The sequence below is a fragment of the Delphinapterus leucas genome, chromosome 13 (assembly GCF_059928025.1).
Source record: "Delphinapterus leucas isolate spDelLeu-1000000601 "Yukka" chromosome 13, BTC_Dleu_Yukka2, whole genome shotgun sequence".
In the NCBI taxonomy this organism is placed as follows: Eukaryota; Metazoa; Chordata; class Mammalia; order Artiodactyla; family Monodontidae; genus Delphinapterus; species Delphinapterus leucas.
In genome coordinates this window covers 41,382,767-41,404,641 of record NC_143141.1, presented here as the reverse complement: position 1 = coordinate 41,404,641, position 21,875 = coordinate 41,382,767, and the positions used below count along the sequence as shown (strand labels likewise).

At 37.5% G+C, this 21,875-nt stretch overlaps 1 protein-coding gene across 4 annotated transcripts in view; it reads right to left on the bottom strand.

Moving 5' to 3' along the window:
- Positions 1-21,875, bottom strand: part of WDPCP (WD repeat containing planar cell polarity effector) — a 611,687-nt gene that overhangs the window by 173,219 nt on the left and 416,593 nt on the right. The gene's annotated exons all lie outside the window — the stretch shown is intronic.

The window sequence follows — 21,875 nt, the reverse complement described above, 5'->3', positions numbered from 1 at the left end:
ACATAAATAACCAAGTTGTTCTCTGTTCTCTGTTTTATGTTGTGAAATAAAATGGTATAAAATATAATGATGCACCACAACAAGAGAAGCCACCACAATGAGAAGCCTGCACACTACAACAAAGAGTAGCCCCTGCGTGCCACAACTAGACAAAAGCCCTCATGCAACAATGAAGACCCAACGCAGCCAAAAATAAACAAATAATCAATTTATTTTAAAAAAATATAGATTTCAAATAAAACGTGTCAGAAATGTAGAATATAAATTATTATTGACAGAGTACACACATTTATTAGTGAAATAGCTAATATAATTAAAATTCAAACACACAAGGCTTATTATTATTCCATATGAGCTGGTAGGTCCAGAACCTGAAACACTTCACAATTTCCATGCTGTGTTTGATTACAGTTATCCCATCTCCTCCCTGGCTCTACTTACTAGTATCTCCAGTATTTGCTTGAATCCCTTTCAACTATGGAAGATCAGAAGAAAATTGTGTTTATTTTTGTTCCAGGAAGCTGAATGATTCATTATATATACAGTGGAAATGGGATGTAATGAGGAAGAAGACAGAGGATCAGCAAGTTGTACTACTCTTCCATACATTCACTGCCATCTTGCATTTGCTGCCACTCCAATGAAACTTTTCTAGCAGTAATAAATTATCCAGACTTTAAAGATAAGTTCTTATCTTGTGTGCCCTTTTGGCCATATCTGACCCTATTAACTTCCCCTCCTTGAAACCCTCTCTTTCCTTGCATTTGGAGATTCATTCTTTGTTTTCTCAATTCTTAGAATTCATCTTAGAATTCATCTTCTTAGTCTCCTTTTTAAGTTAATTTTTCTTTGCCTACTCCATGAAGTTTTCCCCAGTAACCTTACCCACTCCTATGGCATTGATAATTATATCAATGACCCATAAATCTCTAGAATCCATTTATTTCCTGAGCTGCAAACTCTTTATTTCCAGGAAACTCAAATTTAACATGTCTAATATATCCACTGATACATAAATTTGGCAACCATATATATGATTAATTGAAATTGGGAAATATGAAATTAAGGTGGACAGATCAGGAGGTACTCTTCATTCTAGGTGAGAGGTAACGATTAACATTATGATAAAATGAAAGAGTTGGCATTGGCGTCTGGCAGTATGTTCAACCAAAAATATCAAAGAGCGCCCCAACTAGATTGCTTATAAAATATATGTTAAAGTACAACACAGGACTCTAAAAAAAGGGAAATTTCCAAGGGTACCACACTCTCAGTAAAAAAAATAACCAACTAACCGAAGTCCCTTGATTGAAACTACGGTAAGGATCCCTGAGCAAAGAGCAAAAATGGGGGTGGGGGAGGCAGAACTACTCTGGACAGGAGTCAAAGAATGGGATGTAGAAGATAGTAGGGACATATCTTCAAATTATAAAGAGAGGATAAGCATTACTCTTGTATAGAATTTGAAAATGAAAAGATACAAGTATATGTATAACTGAATCACTTTGCTGTACACCTGATCATAATATTGTTAGTCAGCGATACTCCAATATAAAATACAAAGTTAAAACAAAAAGGAAAATCCTAAAGATGCTATCAGAAAACTACTAGAACTCATCAATGAATTTAGTACAGTTGCAGGATACAAGATTAATACACAGAAATCTCTTGCATTCCTATATGCTAACAATGAAAGATCAGAAAGATAAATTAAGGAGACAATCCCATTTACCATCACATTAAAAAGAATAAAATACTTAGTAATAAACCTACCTATGGAGGCAAAAGACCTGTATTCAGAAAACTACAAGGTGCTGATGAAAGAAATGAAAGATGACACAAACAGATGGAGAGATATACCATGTTCTTGGACTAGAAGAATCAATATTGTCAAAGTGACAATACTACCCAAGGCAATCTGCAGATTCAATGCAATCCCTATCAAATTACCAATGGCATTTTTCACAGAACTAGAACAAAAAATCTTAAAATTTGTATGGCTACACAAAAGACCTGAATAGCCAAAGTAATCTTGGCTCCTTGACATCAGGATATCCTACAAAGCTACAGTCGTCAGAACAGTATGATACTGGCACAAAAACAGAAATATAGATAAATGGAACAGGATAGAAAGCCCAGAGATAAATCCACAAACCTACGGTCAATTAACCTATGACAAAGGAGGCAAGACTACACAAGTGAAGAAAGACAGTCTTTTCAATAAATGGTGCTGGGAAAACTGGACAGCTACATGCAAAAGAATGAAATTAGAACATTCTCTATCACCATACACAAAAATAAACTCGAAATGGATCAAAGACCTAAATGTAAGGCCGGTCACTCTAACACTCTTAGAGGAAAATGTAGACAGAACATGCTTTGACATAAATCGCGGCAACATTCAATGTTTTTGAATCCACCTCCTAGAGCAACAAAAATAAAAACAAAACTGAACAAATGGGACCTAACTAAACTTAAAAGCTTTTGCACAGTGAAGGAAACCATCAACAAAACAAAAAGACAACCCAGAGAATGAGAGAAAATATTTGCAAACAAAGCGACCAACAAGGGATTAATCTACAAAATATACAAATAGCTCATGCAGCTCAATATAATAAAAACAACCCAATCAAAAACTGGGAAGAAGATCTAAACAGACATTTCTCCAAAGACGACATACAGATGGCAAAATGTGGATGAAAAGATGCTCAATGTCACAAATTATTAGAAAATTGTAAATCAAAACTATAATGAGGTATCACCTCATACTAGTCAGAATGGCCATCATCAAAAAATCTAAAAACAGTAAATGCAGCAGAGGGTGTGGAGAAAAGGGAACCTTCCTACCCTGCTGGTGGGAATGTAAATTGGTACAACCATTATGGAGAAAAGTATGGAGGTTCCTTAAAAAACTAAAAATGGAACTACCATATGACCCAGCAATCCCACTCCTGGGCATATATCCAGAGAAAACCATAATTCGAAAAGATACATGCACCCCAATGTTCACTGCAGCACTGTTTACAATAACCAAGACATGGAAGCAACTTTTAAGCCTATTGGCAGAGGAATGGATAAAGAAGGTGTGGTACATATATACAATAGAATATTACTCAACCATAAAAAGGAACAAAATAAGACTTCCCTGGTGGTGCAGTGGTTGAGAATCTACCTGCCAATGCAGGGGACGTGGGTTCAATCCCTGGTCTGGAAAGATCCCACATGCCATGGGGCAACTAAGCCTGTGCACCACAACTACTGAGCCTACACTCTAGAGCCCACGAGCCACAACTACTGAGCCCACATGCTGCAACTACTGAAGCCCGTGTGCCTAGAGCCCGTGCTCTGCAACAAGAGAAGCCACCATAATGATAAGCCTGTGCACCGCAACGAAGAGTAGCCCCCCACTCACCGCAACTAGAGAAAGCCTGCGCGCAGCAACGAAGACCCAATGCAGCCAAATAAATAAATAGAACAAAATAATGCCATTTGCAGCAACATGGATGGACCTACAGATTATCATACTGAGTGAAGTAAGTCAGACAAAGACAAATATCATACAATATGACTTATATGTGGAATCTAAAAGAAAATTGTACAAATGAACTTATTTAGAAAACAGAAATAGATTCACAGATATAGAAAACAAACTTATGATTACCAGGGGTGAAAGGGGGGCAGGGATAAATTGGGAGATTGAGAATGACATATACATAATACTATATATAAAATAGATTACCAATAAGGACCCTACTATAGAGCACAGGGAACCCTACTCAATACTCTCTAGTGTCCTATATGGGAAAAGAATATAAAAAAGAGTGGAAATATTTATATGTATAACTGATTCACTTTAGTGTACACCTGAAACTAACACAACATTGTAAATCAACTATACCCCAATAAAATTTTTTTCCAATAAAAATTTAAACAAATAAAAATAAAAAACAGGAAAGGAATAAAAGGAAGCACAGGAAAATAGCACAAAGGAAGACAGAAACAGTTCAATATAAAAATAATCATATACATGGACTTAAACTCACCAGTTTAAAGACAGAGTGTCAAACTGGAAAAGTAAAATCTGGTTTTATATTATTTATAAAAGCCACATCTAAATCATACAAACAAGGTTAAAAGTAAAAGGATAGAAGAAAATAGAAGACAATTATTGATAAGAATGTAAAGTAATGCAGCCACTTTGGGAAAAAGTTTGGCAGTTTCTGAAAATATTACACATAAATTTGACATACAATTACACTCAATTTCATGGCAATTCCTAGGTATCTACCCAAGAGAAATGAAACATACCCCAGAGAGACTTACACTCATGTATACATAGTGACATTATTCATAATAGCTTAAAAGTAGAAACAATCCTAAATGTCAATCAACTGATGAATGAACGAATTAAAATACGGTATATCCAAACAATGAAGCAGGTTTCAGCAGTAAAAAGGAATGAAGCACTGATACATACTACAAAATAGATGAACTAAAAGATATTACGTTAACAGTTAAAGAAGCAATATTGTATGAGTCTATCTATGTGAAATGTCCAAAAAGGATAAATCTATAGAGACAGAAAGTAGATTTGTGGTTGGCTAGGGTTGGGAAAAGGGAGTGACTACAAATGGGCATGAGGGATCTTCTTGGGATAAAGGAAATGTTTAAAATTAGATCAAGATAATGGTTTACAAATCTGAAAATTTACTAAAAATCATTGAATTGTAGAATTAAGTGAATAAATTCTATGGTAGTTAAATTAAACCTCAATAAAATTTTCTTGTTAAAAAGCTAAGGTAGCTATATAATCAGATAAATGGTTTTTAGAAAAAAAATTATTAGAGATAGAAAGAGTAAGAACAAAATAATAAAGGTTTCATGTCTCCAGGAAGATACAAAAATTCTAGACTGGATGCATTTAATAAAATAGGCTAAAAATATGTAGATCAAATCTCTGATAGAATTAAAATAAATAATGAGCCCACCAACAAAGGGGAAAGTTCAAAGTTATATCTGAATTTTTGCTAGGCCAAGCAGTAAAAAAATTCGTAAAGAAACAGAAGTCTTAAACAACATAATTACACAGCTGGATTTACTGGATACATAGAACTTGTCACTCATAAATTAGTGGATACACATCCTCCTCAAACACACATGGAATCCTTACAAAATTATGTTAGTAAATAAAAAAGCATGTCTCAATAAATTTTAAGGAATAATATATATAATGAATCTGTCAACAACGCAGATTTTGATAGAAAGCAATAAATCCATATGCATTTAGAAACTAAAATGTCATTAGTCAAAGAAAAATTATAATAGAAATTTAAAAATACTTAGAAGTAATTGAAAAACTTGAGCAAATGAGACACTTGAAGGAAAATTCGTAGCCTTAAGTGTTTGTATTAAGAAAAGAAGAAAGGTTAAAAACTGATGAGCTAAATATCCCATTTAATAATTTAGACAAAAATAGAATAATCTCAAAAAGACAGTGGAATAAATGTCTGAGGTACGCAAAGGAAATAAGACTCACACAGATTCTATATTCAGCAAAAAGTATCTTTCAAGAATGAAGGTGACATAAAGACATTTTCAAGGAAAAAACACCTCTAAGATATGTATCTCCAGTAGAATTGCAGTATAAGAAGGGCGAAAGGAAGTTCTTTAGGCTAACATAAATGATATCAGACGGAAACTTCAGTTCTTCAATAAATAATGCAAAGTACTACAAGTGATCAATGTAAAGAAGATCATTTCCTTTATTTAACATACATATGTCTGTTTTAAGCAAAAATTATAAAATTGTTTTGTGGGGATTATAACATATGTAGGTAATATATGTGGCAACTATAGCATAAAGCAGGAGTTCCCAACCTTTCTGTCACCAGGGACCAGTTTCATGGAAGACAATTTTTCCATGGACCGGGTTGGTGGGGGGATGGTTTTGGGAGGATGCAAGCACATTACATTTATTGTGCATTTTATTTCTATTATTATTACATTGTAATATATAATGAAATAATTATATAACTTACCATAATGCAGAATCAGTGGGAGCCCTGAGTTTATTTTCCTGCAATTAGATGGTCCCATCTAGGGGTGATGGGAGACAGTGACACCTGAAGTGTGTTGCTTATGTCCAGTCTACTCCGTAAGATGCAGCTTAATTGTCACTTGCCACTCACTGATAGGGTTTTGACAAGAGTCTGCAAGCAGTTGATTTATTATGGTCTCTGTGCAGTCAAACCTCTCTGCTAATGATAATCTATATTTGCAGCCACTCCCCAGCACTAGCATCACGGCCTCAGCTCTACCTCAGATCATCAGGCATTAGATTCTCATAAGGAGCGTACAACATAGATCCCTCACATGCGCAGTTCACAGTAGGTTTCGCACTCCTATGATAATCTAATGCCACCACTGATCTGCGGAGCTCAGGTGGTAATGCGAGTGATGGGGAGCGGCTGTAAATACAAATGAAGCTTCGCTCGCTCACCCGCTGTTCACTTCCTGCTGTGTGGCCTGGTTCCTAACAGGCCACAGACTGGTAGTGGTCCATGGTCCAGGGACTGGGGACCCCTGGCATAAAGGATGAAGTGAGGTGGGTAAATGAACCAATTGACATGTAAGATTTCTACATTTTACATGAAATAGTACTATATTAACTCTAAGTAGACTGTGGAACATTATGGATATTTAATGTAACCCTTAGAGCAGCTAAAAAGTATAATGTAAAGAGCTATAGCTAAAAAAGCAAACAGATAAAACAAAATTCTGAAAAATATTCAAATAATCAAAAAGAAGGAAAGAAGGAACAGAGGAACAAATATTAGAAGAGATAAACAGAAAACAAAAAAAATGGTAGATTGACTTTCAACCATATCAATAATTACATAAATATTAACGGGCTGAACACTCCAATAAAAAGACAAAGATTGTTAGAACGAATTAAAAAAAGCAAAACTCAACTATATGCTGTTTATAAGAAATACACTGTAAATATACAGACACAGTGTGAAAGTAAATGGATGGAAAACAGTATAAGAATGCTAGAATGGCTAAAATTATCAGATAAAATAGACTTCAAAACAAACAGTAGTGTCAAAGACAAGGAGGCATAACGGAACACACAATAATCATAATGTCTCCAGGGTGAGCTGCAGTTGCCTCCTGCCTCTCCAGGAGAATCTCCAAGATCAGCAGGTAGGTCTGACCCAGGCTCCTAGCAGATTACTGCTTCTGTCTTGGGTCCTGGAGCATGTGAGATTTTGTGTGTGCCCTTTAAGAGTGAAGTCTCTATTTCCTCCAGCCCTCTAGGACACCCAAAAGTAAGCCCTTCTCGCCTTCAAAGCCAAATGCTCTGGGGTCTCATCTTCCCAGTACGGGACCCTTGGGCTGGGAAGGCTGATACAGGGCTTGGACTTCTCACTCCTTTGGAGAACCTCTGCAGTTGTAATTATTCTCCTTTTTGTGGGTTATCCACCCACGGGTGTGGGACTTGACTATAGCATGACTCCACCCCTACTACCTTTCTTATTGTGGCTCCTTCTTTATATCTTTAGTCGTATTAGATCTTTTCTGATAGGTTCTGGTCTTTTTCATCAATGGTTGTTCTGCAAACAGGTGTGACTTGGTTTGCTTGTAAGAGGAGATGAGCCCAGGTTTTTTTTTTTTTTTAAAGGAACATTCATCTATCTATTTATCTATCTGTCTATCTATTTATGGGTGTTGGGTCTTTGTTGCTGCCCACAGGCTTTCTCTAGTTGCGGCAAGTGGGGGCTACTCTGCGGTGCTCGGGCTTCTCATTGCAGTGGCTCAGTAGTTGTGGCGCATGGGCTTAGTTGCTCCGTGGCATCTTCCCAGACCAGGGCTCCGAACCTGTGTCCCCTGCGTTGGCAGGCAGATTCTTAACCACTGCACCACCAGGGAAGTCCCAAGCCCAGGGTTTTTCTACTCTGCCATCTTAGCTGATCTCCCATGGACCGTACTGTTTAATTTCCATATGTTTGAGAATTTTCAGTTTTCCTTCCATTACTGATTTCTAGCATAATTTTACTATGGTAAAAAAAAGTATGCTTTGTGTGATTTCTATCTTTTTAAATTCATTAAGACTTGTTTTATGTTCTAATAGTGGTCTATGCTGGTCTATGCTGGTGAATCTTCCATGCTCACTTTAGAAGAATGTTATTCTGCTGCTGCGTGTAGAGTCCTCTATATGCGTCTGTTAGATCTAGTCAGTGTATACTGTTGTTCAAGCCCTGTATTTCCCTATTGATCTTCTATGTAGATGTGTTATCCACTATTGAAACGGGTGATGAAGTTTCCAACTATCATTGTACAGCTTTCTACTCCCTTCCATTCCATCACTGTTTGCTTCATATGTTTCGGATCTCTGTTATTTTGGGGCGCAGATGTTTTAATTTATTATATCTTCTTGATGCATTGTCCCTTTAAGGATAATGTTGTTCTTTACCTCTTCTAAAACTTTTTTACTGATGTCTGTTTTGTCTGATGTTAGTAAAGCCACCCTATCTTGCTTTTGCTTGGAATATACCTTTCATTTTCAACCTATTTGTGTCTTTGAGTCTACAGTGAGCCCCTTCTAGACAACATACAGTTGGATCACATTTTTTTCCACTTTCAATCTCTGTACTTTAATTGATGGTATTAATCCATTTTCATTTAGTGTGATTACTGATAAAGAAGCTCTCAGTTCTGCCATTTTCTACATCTATCATTTTGTCCTGTAATTCTTGCAATACTGCCTTCTTTTCCATATGATTTATTTTTTTCTAATGTACCATTTTGATCCTTCTCTCTTCCTCTTTTATTTTAGTTATTTCATTAGTGATTACCCTAAGGATTACAATATCTTAAATTTATAACAATCTAGGTTTAAATTATACCAGCTTAACTTTAATAGGATACAAAACTTTACTTCTATATAGCTCTATCCTCTCCTTTATGTTATTATTGTCACAAAGTTATCTGTTTAAATACTGTGTGCCCATTAACAGAATTACAATTTTTGTTGCACTCACTGTTTTTAAAATCAGATGGGGAAAAAAGAAGAGTTACAAACCAAAAATATAATAATACTGGCTGTTATATTTACTTACATAGTTTTCTTTCCTTGTATTGTTTATTTCTTTGTACTGCTTTGAAATACAGTCCTTTCATTTCAGACTGAAGGACCCTTTTTAGTATTTCTTATAAGGCAGATCAACTAGCAGTAAACTTCCTCAGCTCTTATCTGGGAACATCTTAATTTTCCTTCATTTTTAAAGGATAGTTTCGACAGGTGTGTAGAATTCTTGATTTTTTTTCTTTATATACTTCAAATGTGATCCTGCTACCTTCTGCCTTCCATGGTTTCTAATGAAAAAATTAGCTGTTAATCTTATTGAGGATCTCTTCTACAAAACCAGTTGCTTTTTGCTTGCTGCTTTCAAGATTCTGTCTTTGGTTTTTGACATTTTGAATGACGTGGATTTCTTTGGGTTGATTCTACTTGAATTTCATCGTGTTTCTTGGATATGTAGATTCCTGCAGTTAGTCTAAATTTTCTTCTCCTTCTAAGACTCCCATAATGCATACGCTTGATGGCATCCCACATGTCCCTCAGGTTCTGTTCATTTTTTTTCTTCTTTTTCCTCTCATGTGATAATTTTTTTTTTTTTTTTTTTTTTGCGGTACATGAGTCTCTCACTGTTGTGGTCTCTCCCGTTGTGGAGCACAGGCTCCAGACGTGCAGGCTCCGGACGCACAGGCTCAGCGGCCATGGCTCATGGGCCCAGCTGCTCCGTGGCATGTGGGATCCTCCCGGATGGGGGCACGAACCCGTGTCCCCTGCATCGGCAGGCAGACTCTCAACCACTGTGCCACCAGGGAAACCCCTCATGTGATAATTTTAATTGTCCTATTTTAACATTCACTGATTCTTTCTTCTGCCTCCTCAAATCTGCTGTTGAGCCCATCTGGTGAATTTTCCTTTTCAGCTCCAAATTTTCTATTTGGTTCCTTTTAATTATTTCAATCTCTTTACTGACATTCTCTATCTGGTAAGAAATCATTCTGATCTTCTTTACATCATTGTCTATCATTTCCTTTACATCTCTAAGCTTATGTAAGACAGCTGATTTAAAGTCTTAATCTAAATAGAAAGGCAGACATAGAGAACAGACGTGTGGGCACAGTGGGGGGAAGGGGAGGGTGGGATGAATTGGGAGATTAGATTTGACATAAATACACTATCATGTGTAAAACAGATAGCTAGTGGGAACCTGCTGTATAGCACAGGGAGCTCAGCTCAGTGCTCTGTGAAGACCTAGAAGTGGTATGGTGGGGGAGAGAGGTACATGAGGGAGGGGATATATATATACATGTAGCTGATTCACTTCACTGTACAGGAGAAACTAATACAACATTGTAAAGCAATTATACTCCAATTAAAAAAAATAAAGTTTTAATCTAGTAAATCCCAATGTCTGTGCTTCCCCAGGGATGCTATTTTCTTTTTCCTTGTGAATGGGCCATACTTTCCTGTTTCTTTGTATGCCTTTTAATTTTTGCTGGAAATAAGATATTTTGAATATAATAATGTGATAACTCTGGAAATCAGATTCTTCCAGGTTTTACTGTTGTTGCTTTTGAGGGTAGTCATCTATTTGTTTAGTGACATTCTCAAACTATTTTTGCAAAGCCTATATTCCTTGTCATGTGTGATCACTGAAATCTCTGTTTCATTATCTCAGCAATCAGCCAGATATTTTTAACATCCTGACAGACTGATGTGACAGATTTTTTAAAAAATTCTAAAGCAACAAACAAACAATTCTCTCAGTCTTTGTAGATTGCCTCTGAGCTAAGGCATGGTTTTCACTACTTAGCCAGGCTACCTATGTACAATTCAGCCTCAGAATTCAACTCTTGCTGTGCATAGCCCAAAGGTCCTCCAGAGTTTTAAGTCTGGGGTTCTCTCAGGTCTTTTATGAGCATGCATCCTATTGTGGGCATGTGTGTTATACCCCGATTCCCTAGTATATGAGGTAGTCCTTCAAGAACTTTATTCCCCCCAAAATCTTCACCTTAGCCTTCTCTTTCTCAGGTCTTTCCATCTGTCTGCTGCTTTCCCCACTCTCCATACCTTGCCTGAGAGACAGCTATGCATATTATGTCTTGAAGTGCTTTTGACATACACAAATGCTTTTGCAAAGATGCTGTTCCAGCCTGAGGGAGGTGAAACAAAGCCAAGCTTCTGCACTGGTCCCTCTGGAAACCACAAGTCTGGTCAAAATTTGTGACCAGTTTTGGAGAAAAAGATCCATTGTTGCCCTCTGGCACCAGCTAGCTGACACCAGAAATGCTGGCCACTGTCACACTGGGGAATGGGGGATGGCAGACAGGTAAACAAAAATGCAGCAATGCTTTCTTACCAAAAAGTTAGCAGTCTCTGTCTTTAGTAAGCACTCCCCTGATTATTACAAGTTTTAAAAATTAGATTCTAGAGTTTTAAAAAAGTTAATTTTGTCAGTCTTTGTTTGCTTAATGTTTGCTTCACTGAGGGACTGATTCTTGGAGCTCCCTACTCTGCTGTTTTCATGATGTCTCTCCCACTTCTATTTATAGACCCCAATGTGGCATTCATAAGAATATCGCTCTGAGATCTCCTACTAAAGGGAGTGTAACTGACAGCCCCAGCTGTTCCATTTTGAAATGTGTCATTGTATTTTTGTGTTAAGGCTACACTTTCCACAAGCTGCTCCTAGAAAATAAATGAGGGCAGTAAGGGATACTGAGGCAGTCCTGTTCCTGACTGACATCGGATTCTTCGAGTGGCAATATTGGCTTGAGGGCTCCAGAGAGCCAAACCAAACCTTCCTTTGAACTATTCTGTGGTGTACTGGAGTGGGGGTGGAAGCTGTGGATGGGCAGTGTTTAGTAAGTAGACAGTGGCATAGGCCGATGACTACTAAGTTGTATTTATGCCCCAGGGAAGAATAATAAGAGACTGAGTGCTCTTTACAGTTAATGGCTAAGTGTGACAGCCAGAAAGCGACTCTGGTAGCTTATAGAGGTCCTTATCTACTGTATTTGAATGGAAGGTACAATTGACAGGTGGAAGATCTAACTGTTAACAGTCACAGAGCGCTAGGGACATTTGGATGAATCATCAAGGAAGGTCTGCTTTGCTAAAGTCAAGGCCCTATTTAAGAACACTGAAGGTACTGATATCTAGGTTAGGTACTGATATCTAGGTTAGGTACAGCTGCATGGATGCCCTTGAGGATGTTCACAGTGCAGACTCACTGAATCTGAGATAGCACTTCCACTGTGCTAAAACATTCTATACAGACCTCTCCCCACAATGCAAAAGATACTCCCTCCCCTCAGGAAATGCCTCTACTACTCTCCTGGTTGCCAGGCTGATAACAAGGGTTAAATCTCAGCACAATTTAGCTGAGAATATGCTGGACTTGATAAGCTAGGAGACCGCACACTTAAAGAGTTGAAAGAATTAGCTAGCATGTGCCAGCAGAAACAGGGGAGTTGGAATGGAAGACTGGATAAATAATTCATTAACGTGGGTGGCAGTTTTTCAGGATACTGAATTTAATATCCTATCAAGGACCCCAAAGGATGGTATAAATTGCTGCTAGAATGGCTCTTAGTAGCCTGAAAAAAAAAAAAAAAGGCCAACACTCAATGAAGTGGAAATGCCTGAGTGCTATGGCAAACTGTGCAAGGAGAAATAAAATGGATAGCAGATGAGGGAGAGGATGAATACTATGCAACTCTGAGATGAACTGCAGCAACAGTGGATGCAGTTTAACTCACTAAACTCCTATTTTGTCTCCAGTGAGTTTCCATGGAGTAGTTGCTGTGGAAAAATAGATCTATACAGACAAATGGTGGACAGTGGTATCACAAGAGTGCATTTCTCAGATTTCTAACTTCAGGAAAGAAAATAAGCCAATAGCTCCAGCTGCCATGATGTGAGATTCATCACTGCATCTACACTGAGGCTACATTCCCCACAGGCTGCTCCCAGCCAATAAATGATACAGCAGGGATTCCTGGGAGACATGGACCTGTCCTGTCACTGTCCTTTGCCCATAGTGTGAAGTCTCACTCTATGCATGCACAGGTTAGTGTTCAGCCAAAGACTAAAGGTGATCCTTGTGCAGATTTCTGGGGCTCTTTCTCTCCTGACTTTCCTGTTTGACTCCAAAGCTTGGGCTTTTCAAAAATTATTGCATGCTATCTACACAACTGACTAAACCTTAGTCTGTAAGTGCTATACTAGAGCTGTAAATTAGGACTTCAGTGAGCATTTGTAACTAGTACATCCTCCTCAATACTTTGGAGAGGCTATTCATAATTGCTTTTGATGATTACTGAGATGGCATATAGTAAGTAGACTTATGGTATTATAATATTTATTAAAGATATTATTTCGGAGACCTTCTTCTGCCAGCTATGATAAGTAAAGTGTAAGAGACTGACTTTATTGTCATTAACATAATGGTAGAAGTTATTCACTGCCCTCACAGGGACATTGAGGATAATAGTATGTTGTGATATGACTACTGACATTATAATATATAAAAAATGCTTGGACTTCCCTGATAGCGCAGTGGTTAAGAATCCGCCTGCCAATGCAGGCGACATGGGTTTGAGCCCTGGTCTGGGAAGATTCCACATGCCGTGGAGCAATTAAGCCCGTGCGCCACAACGACTGAGCCCGAGTTCTAGAGCCCACGAGCCACAACTACTGAGCCCTCGTGCCACAACTACTGAAGCCCACGCGCCTAGAGCCCATGCCCCACAACAAGAGAAGCCACCACTATGAGAAGCCTGTGCACTGCAATGAAGAGTAGCCCCTGCTCACCGCAACTAGAGAAAAGCCTGCGCGTGGCAACAAAGACCCAATGCAGCCAAAAATAAATAAATTTTTAAAAAAATGCTAAGTTGAAGAATAATTCTGTGACAGTAAATCAGTACAAAATTAAAATACAAACCTCTAAATTAATGGCAGCAAGTATATGTTAAAAGTAAGGACATAAGTGAAAAGATAAGGGCTGACAAAGGAGAGTTTCAGCACTCCTTCTTAACCAAGGATATTCCCCTCAAGAGAACTTTTTGGTCAGGATTTCTGAGAACAAGTGTGTCAACATATTCTGGTTCTAAGGACATCAAGACTTCCCATAATATCTGAGTTGATGAAATACCAGTACCAATAGTGGCCCCATAAAACATGCTGGGAGAACGAGATGTTTATAAAAAGTATTGAGAAATGTTTTTCAGAGTCACTTCATGGAAACTTAAACTGAGTTTGCCTCCAGTTTCTCCTGTCTTCAATACCTGTATGTTGAGAATAGGAATGAAAACTTGTGATTAATAAATTTACGCATGTTAAATTTTGTCTGCGAAGTATGGATAGAAGTAATGATATAGCTCAAAGTTTCTGACTTATTCTAGAACCATGAGTTTGTCAGAAGTCCCTGGTACTTTACTAAAACTATAACTTACTGTTTTTTATAGGATGTCAATTTAAAAAGTAAAATAATTTAGATCTCAGTTTAAATATATATATACTACTTTTAAGTCATAAAGCACTAAAATTTTATTTTCCTATAATAATTTTTTTATTTTAGTATATTTGAAACCCAGCTAAAATTTCCATCTATTCTGTATTGTGTCAAAGTAACTACTGGATTTGAGTATTTTCTACTACCCCTATCTCTCTCTATATATATACAGATTATTTTCAAATATAAACTATTTCTGGTACAAAATAAGATATGCAAAAAATTAAAGTTTCTTAGCATTTTTATTAATCAATAAATACTGAATGGTAGTTGGAAGCCCCTGGAAAGAAAACTGTAAGGTGGTTTCTTTCCTTTTATCCCCCATAAAAAAGTATACAAATCTATATTAAAGTGAAACAGTTGAAGTCATTTGTCTTAGGAATAAACAGTCTGATTTTCACCATTTGAAGGAAAAAAGTACATTTGGAATGAAGGGGGCTCATAAAAACTGACTGACTAGACCACCTGTGTACTCTGTGGTTGCTCACTCAGAATGATACTCCTCTTTACTTAACAATAGCAGGAGTTTTGACTTTTCTTTTGTTGGTGTGGTATTTCACATTGATCTGCATATGTTGAACCATCCTTGTGACCCTGGGATGAATCTGACTTGATTGTGGCGTATGATCTTTTTTATGTATTATTGGATTTGGTTTGCTAGTATTTTGTTGAGAATTTTTGCATCTATATTCATCAAAGATATTGGCCTATAATTTTCTTTTTTTGCAGTGTCTTCATCTGGTTTTGGTATCTGGGTGATGGTGGCTTCATAGAAGGCCTGTATCACGATGACTTCCCTCCTAGGACTGCTTTTGCTGAATCCCATAGATTTTGGATGCTTGTGTTTTCACTGTCATTTGTCTCAAGATATTTTTTAATTTTCTCTTTGATTTCATCGACCCATTGTTTTTTTTTAGTAGCATGTTGTTTAGTCCCCATGTAATCATTTTTTTTCTCATTCTTCTTCCTGTGGTTGATTTCTAGTTTCATTACATTGTAGTCAGAAAAGATACTTAAAAAAATTTCTATTCTCTTAAACTTTCTGAGGCTTGTTTTGTGTCCTAGGATGTAGTGTGTCCTAGAGAATGGTCTACATGATCATCTCAATAGATGCAGAAAAAGCATTTGATAAAATCCAACATCCATTCATGATAAAATCTCTTACCAAAGTGGGCATAGAGGGAACATAACTTCACATAATAAAAGCTATTTATGATAAACTTACAGCCAACATAATACTCAATGGCGAAAAGCTGAAAGCCTGTCTCCTAAAATCTGGAACAAGACAAGGATGCCCACTCTCACCACTTTATTCAAGATAGTACTGGAAGTCCTAGCAACAGCAATCAGACAAGGAAAAGGAACAAAAGGTGTCCACATTGGAAGGGAAGAGGTAAAATTATCATTATATGCAGTTAACATGATACTACATATAGAAAACCCAAATGACTCCACACAAAAACTACTAGAACTGATAAACGAATTCACCTTGGTAGCAGGATACAAGAATAACATACAGAAATATGTAGCATTTCTTTACCCTAACAATAAAATAGCAGAAAAGTAAAAACAATAAAAAATCCCTTTCAAAATTGCATCAAAAAATACTTAGGGGGCTTCCCTGGTGGCGCAGTGGTTGAGAGTCCGCCTGCCGATGCAGGGGACACGGGTTCGTGCCCCGGTCCAGGAAGATCCCACATGCCGCGGAGCGGCTGGGCCCGTGAGCCATGGTCGCTGAGCCTGCGCGTCCGGAGCCTGTGCTCCGCAACAGGAGAGGCCACAACAGTGAGAGGCCCACGTACCGCAAAAACAAAACAAACAAACAAACAAAAAATACTTAGGAACAAACCTAACCGAGGGGGTAAAAGACTTGTACACTATAGAGAACTATAAAACATTGATAAAGAAAATTGAAGCTGATTTAAAGAAATGAAAAGATACCCCATGCGCCTTGATTGGAAGAATGTTAAAATGGCCACACTACCGAAAGAAATCTAGAGATTTAATGCAATACTATCAAAATACCCATGACATTTTTCACAGAACTAGAACAAATAATCGCAAAATTTATATGGAACAACAAAAGACCCAGAATTGCCAAAGCAATCCTGAGATAAAAGAACAAAACAGGAGGCATAACCCTCCCAGACTTCAGATAATACTACAAAGCTACCGTAATCAAAGCAGTGTGATATCAGCACAGAAACAGACACCTGGATCAAGGGAACAGACTAGGGATCCCAGAAATACATCCACACACCTATGGTCAATTAATCTTTGCCAAAGGAGGCAAGAATATACAATGGAGAAAAAAAGTCTCTTCAGCAAGTCGTGTTAGGAAAGTTGGACAGCCACATGTAAATTAATGAAGTTAGAACATTCCCTCACACCATACACCAAAATAAACTCAAAATGGTTTAAAGATTTAAACAAGACATGACACCATAAAACTCCTAGAAGAGAACATAGGCAAATGTTCTCTGATATAAATCATATCAATGTTTACTGAGGTCAGTCTCCCAAGGCAATAGAAATAAAAGCAGAAATAAACAAATGGGACCTAATCAAACTTATAAGCTTTTGGCACAGAAAAGAAAACCATAAACAAAATGAAAAGACAACCTATGGACTGGTAGAAAATATTTGCAAATGATGCAACAGACAAGGCCTTAATTTCCAAAATATACAAACAGCGCATACAACTCAATAACAGCAGAAAAACACACAACCCACTCAAAAAATTGCCAGAAGTGCTAAATCGACATTCCTCCAAAGAAGACATACAGATGGCCAATAGGCACATGAAAAGATCCTCAACATCACTAGTTATTAGAGAAATGCAAATATAAGATACAATGAGGTATCACCTCACACCAGTCAGAATGGCCATTGTTAAAAAGTCTATAAAGGGAGTGGACTGGGTCTTTCTCACTGGTGTGCAGCCTCAATCAGGTGCCACCATGGATAGAAATTTCTCCCAGTCAAAGCCAAAGCCCTGAGTCTGACACCAGATGGTGGAGTAGAAGGACTTGAGTTGACCTCCTCGCACATAATCACAACTAAATGCTAAACAACCATCAATAAAAAAGATTGGAACCTACCAAGAAAGATATTCTACACCCAAAGACAAAGAAGAAGCCACAGTGAGAAGGTAGGAGGGGCACATTCATGATATAATCAAATGCTAGACTCGCTGGGTGGGTGACCCACAAACTGGAAAGTAATCATATCATAAAGGTTCTCCCACAGGAGTGAGAGCTCTGAGCCCCACATCAAGCTCCCCAGCCTGGGTGTCTGGTATCGAGAGGAGGAGCCCCCAGAGCATATGTCTTTGAAGGCCAGTGGGGCTTGAATGCAGGAGATCCACAAGACTGAGGGAAACAGAGGCTCCACTCTTGGAAAGTGTTTAGCAACACAATCTTACCTCAGGAAACAAGAAATATCTAAAACAAACAACATAACCTTACACCTAAAACAACGAGAGTAAGAAAATAACCTTACACCTAAAACAACTAAAGTAAGAAAAACAAACAAAACCCAAAGGTTGTAGAAGGAAAGAATTCATAAAGATCAGAGCAGAAATAAGTGAAATAGAGTTGAAGAAGACAGTAGAAAAGATCAATGAAACTAAAAGGTGGTTGTTTGAAAAGATAAACAAAATTGATAAAGCTTTAGCCAGACTCATCAGGGAAAAAAAAGGGAGAGGGCTCAAATCAATAAAATTACAAATTACAACTGACACCACAGAAATACAAAGGATCATGAGAGACTACTATAAGCAGCTATATGCCAATAAAATGGACAACCTAGAAGAAATGGACAAATTGTTAGAAAAGTACAATCTCCCAAGTCTGAACCAGGAAGAAAAAGGAGATATAAACAGACCAGTCACAAGTAATGAAATTGAAACTGTGATTTAAGAACTTTCAACAAACAAAAGCCCAGGACCAGATGGCTTCACAGGTGAATTCTATCAAACATTTAAAGAACAGTAAACCCCTATCCTTCTGAAACTCATCCAAAAAATTGCACAGGAAGCAGTGCTCCCAAACTCACTCTATGAGACCACCATCAAACTCATTCTTTGAGGCCACCATCACCCTGATACCAAAACCATAAAAAGATACCACAAAAAGAGAAAACTACAGGCCACTATCATTGATGAACATAGATGCAAAAATCCTCAACAAAATACTAGCAAACTTAATCCAGGAACACATTAAAAAGATCATACACCATGATCAAGTGGGATGTATCCCAGGAATGCAAGGATTCTTCAATATACACAAATCAATCAGTATGATAAAACCACATTAGCAAATTGACGAATAAAAACAATATGATCATCTCAATAGATGCAGAAAAAGCTTTTGACAAAATTCAACACCCATTTATGATTAAAAAAAAAACTCTCCAGAAAGTGGGCATCGAGGGAAACATCCTCAACATAATAAAGGCCATGTATGACAAACCCACAGCTAACATCATTCTCAATGGTAAAAAGCTGAAAGCATTTCCTTTAAAATCAGGAGCAAGACAAGGATGTCCATTCTTTCCACTTTTATTCAATATAGTGTGGGAAGTCCTAGCCATGGCTATCAAAGAAGAAAAAGAAATAAAAGGAATACAAATTGGGAAAAAAGAAGTAAAACTATCACTGTTTGCAGATGACATGATACTATACATAGAAAATTCTAAAGGCACTACCAGAAAACTACTAGAGCTCATCCATGAATTTCATAAAGTTGCAGGATACAAATACACAGAAATCTCATGCCTTCAACGAAAGATCAGAAAGAGAAATTAAGGAAGCAATTCCACTTACCATTGCATCAACAACAATAAAATACCTAGGAATAAACGTACCTGAGGAGACAGAAGACCTGTACTCTGAAAACTACAAGATGCTGCTCAAAGAAATTGATGACACAGATGGACAGATACACCATGTTCTTGGATTGAAAGAATCAATATTGTCAAAATGACTATACTACCCAAGACAATCTACAGATTCAATGCAATCCCTATCAAATTACTGATAGCATTTTTCACAGAACTAGAACAAAAAACCTTAAAATTTGTATGGCTACAGAAAAGACCCAAATAGCCAATGCAATCTTGAGAAAGAGAAACAGAGCTGGAGGAAACAGGCTCCCTGACATCAGCCTATACTACAAAGCTACAGTAATCAAAACAGTTTGGTCCTGGCACAAAAACAAAAATATAGATCAACGGAACAGGATAGGAAGCCCAGAAATAAACCCATGCACCTATGGCCAATTAATCTACAACAAAGGAGGCAAGATTCTAGAATGGAGAAAAGACAGTCTCTTCAATAAGTGGTGCTGGGAAAACTGGACAGCTACATGTAAAAGAATGAAATTAGAACATTCTTTAACACCATACACAAAAATAAACTCAAAATGGACTAAACACCTAAATGTAAGAACAGACACTATAAAACTCTTAGAGGAAAACATAGGCAGAACACTCTCTGACATAAATTGCAGCAGTATCTTTTTCAGTGCACTTCCTAGAGTAATGAAAACAAAAATAAACAAATGGGGCCTAATTAATCTTATAAGCTTTTGCATAGCAAAGGGAACCGTAAACAAAACAAAAAGACAACCCAAAGAATGAGAGAAAATATTTGCAAATGAAGCGACCAACAAGGGATTAATCTCCAAAATATACAAACAGCTCATGTAGCTCAATATCAAAAAAACAAACAACTCAATCATAAAATGAGAAGATCTAAATAGACATTTCTCCAAAGAAGACACACAGATGGCCTTTAAAAAGCACATGAAAAGATGCTCAACGTGCTAATTATTAGAGAAATGCAATTCAAAACTACAATGAGGTGTCACCACACACCAATCAGAATGGCCATCATCAAAAAGTCTATAAACAGGTAATGCTGGAGAGGATGCGGAGAAAAGGGATCCCTCCTACACTGTTGATGGGAATGTAAATTGGTACAACCAGGATGGAGAACAGTATGGAGGTTCCTTAAAAAACTAAATATAGAACTAAACTACCATATGATACAGCAATTCCACTCCTGGGCATATATCCGGAGAAAACCATAATTTGAAAAGATACATGAACCCCAATGTTCACTGCAGCACTATTTACAATAGCCAAGACATGGAAGGAACCTAAATGTCCATCAAAAGAGGAATGGATAAAGAAGATGTGGTACATATATACAATGGAATATTACTCAGCCATAAAGAAGAATGAAATGCCATTTGCAGCAACATGGATGGACCTAGAGATTATCATACTAAGTGAGGAAAGTCAGACAGAGAAAGACAAATATCATATGATATCACTTACATGTGGAAACTAAAAAAAATGATACAAATGAACTTATTTACTAAACAGAAACAGACTCACAGACTTAGTAAATAAACTTATGGTTACCAAAGGTGAAATGGGGGGAGGGATAAAATAGGAGTTTGGGATTAATGTATATACACTACTAGATATAAAACAGGTAATCAACAAGGACCTACTGGACAGCACAGAGAATTCTACTCAATATTCTGTAATAACCTATATTGGAAAACAATCTGAAAAAGAATGGATATATGTATATGTATAACTGAATCTTTTTGCTGTACACCTGAAAATAACACAACATGGTAAATCAACTACACTCCAATATGAAATAAAAATTAAATTTAAAAAGTCTACAAATAATAAATGCCAGACAGGGTGTGAATGGGGAACCCTCCTACACTGTTGGTGGAGATGTAAATTGGTGCAGCCACTATGGAGAACAGTGTGGAGGTTCCTCAAAAAAACTAAAAATAGAGCTACCAGATGATCTTGTAATCCCACTCCTGGGCAACTACCCAGACAAAACTTTAATTCAAAAAGCTACATACACCCCAGTGTTCATAGTGGCACTTTTTTTTTTTTTTTTTTTTGCAGTACGCGAGCCTCTCACTGTTGTGGCCTCTCCCATTGCGGAGCACAGGCTCCGGACGCGCAGGCTCAGCGGCCATGGCTCACGGGCCCAACCGCTCCGCAGCATGTGGGATCTTCCCGGACCAGGGCACGAACCCATGTCCCCTGCATCGGCAGGCGGACTCTCAACCACTGCGCCACCAGGGAAGCCCCCATAGTGGCACTTTTTATAATAGCCAAGAAATGGAAGCAAACTAAATGTCCATCGACAGATGAGTGGATAAAGAAGATGTGGTACATATATACAGTGGAATATTACTCAACCATGAGAAAGAATGAAATAACGCCATTTGCGGCAACATG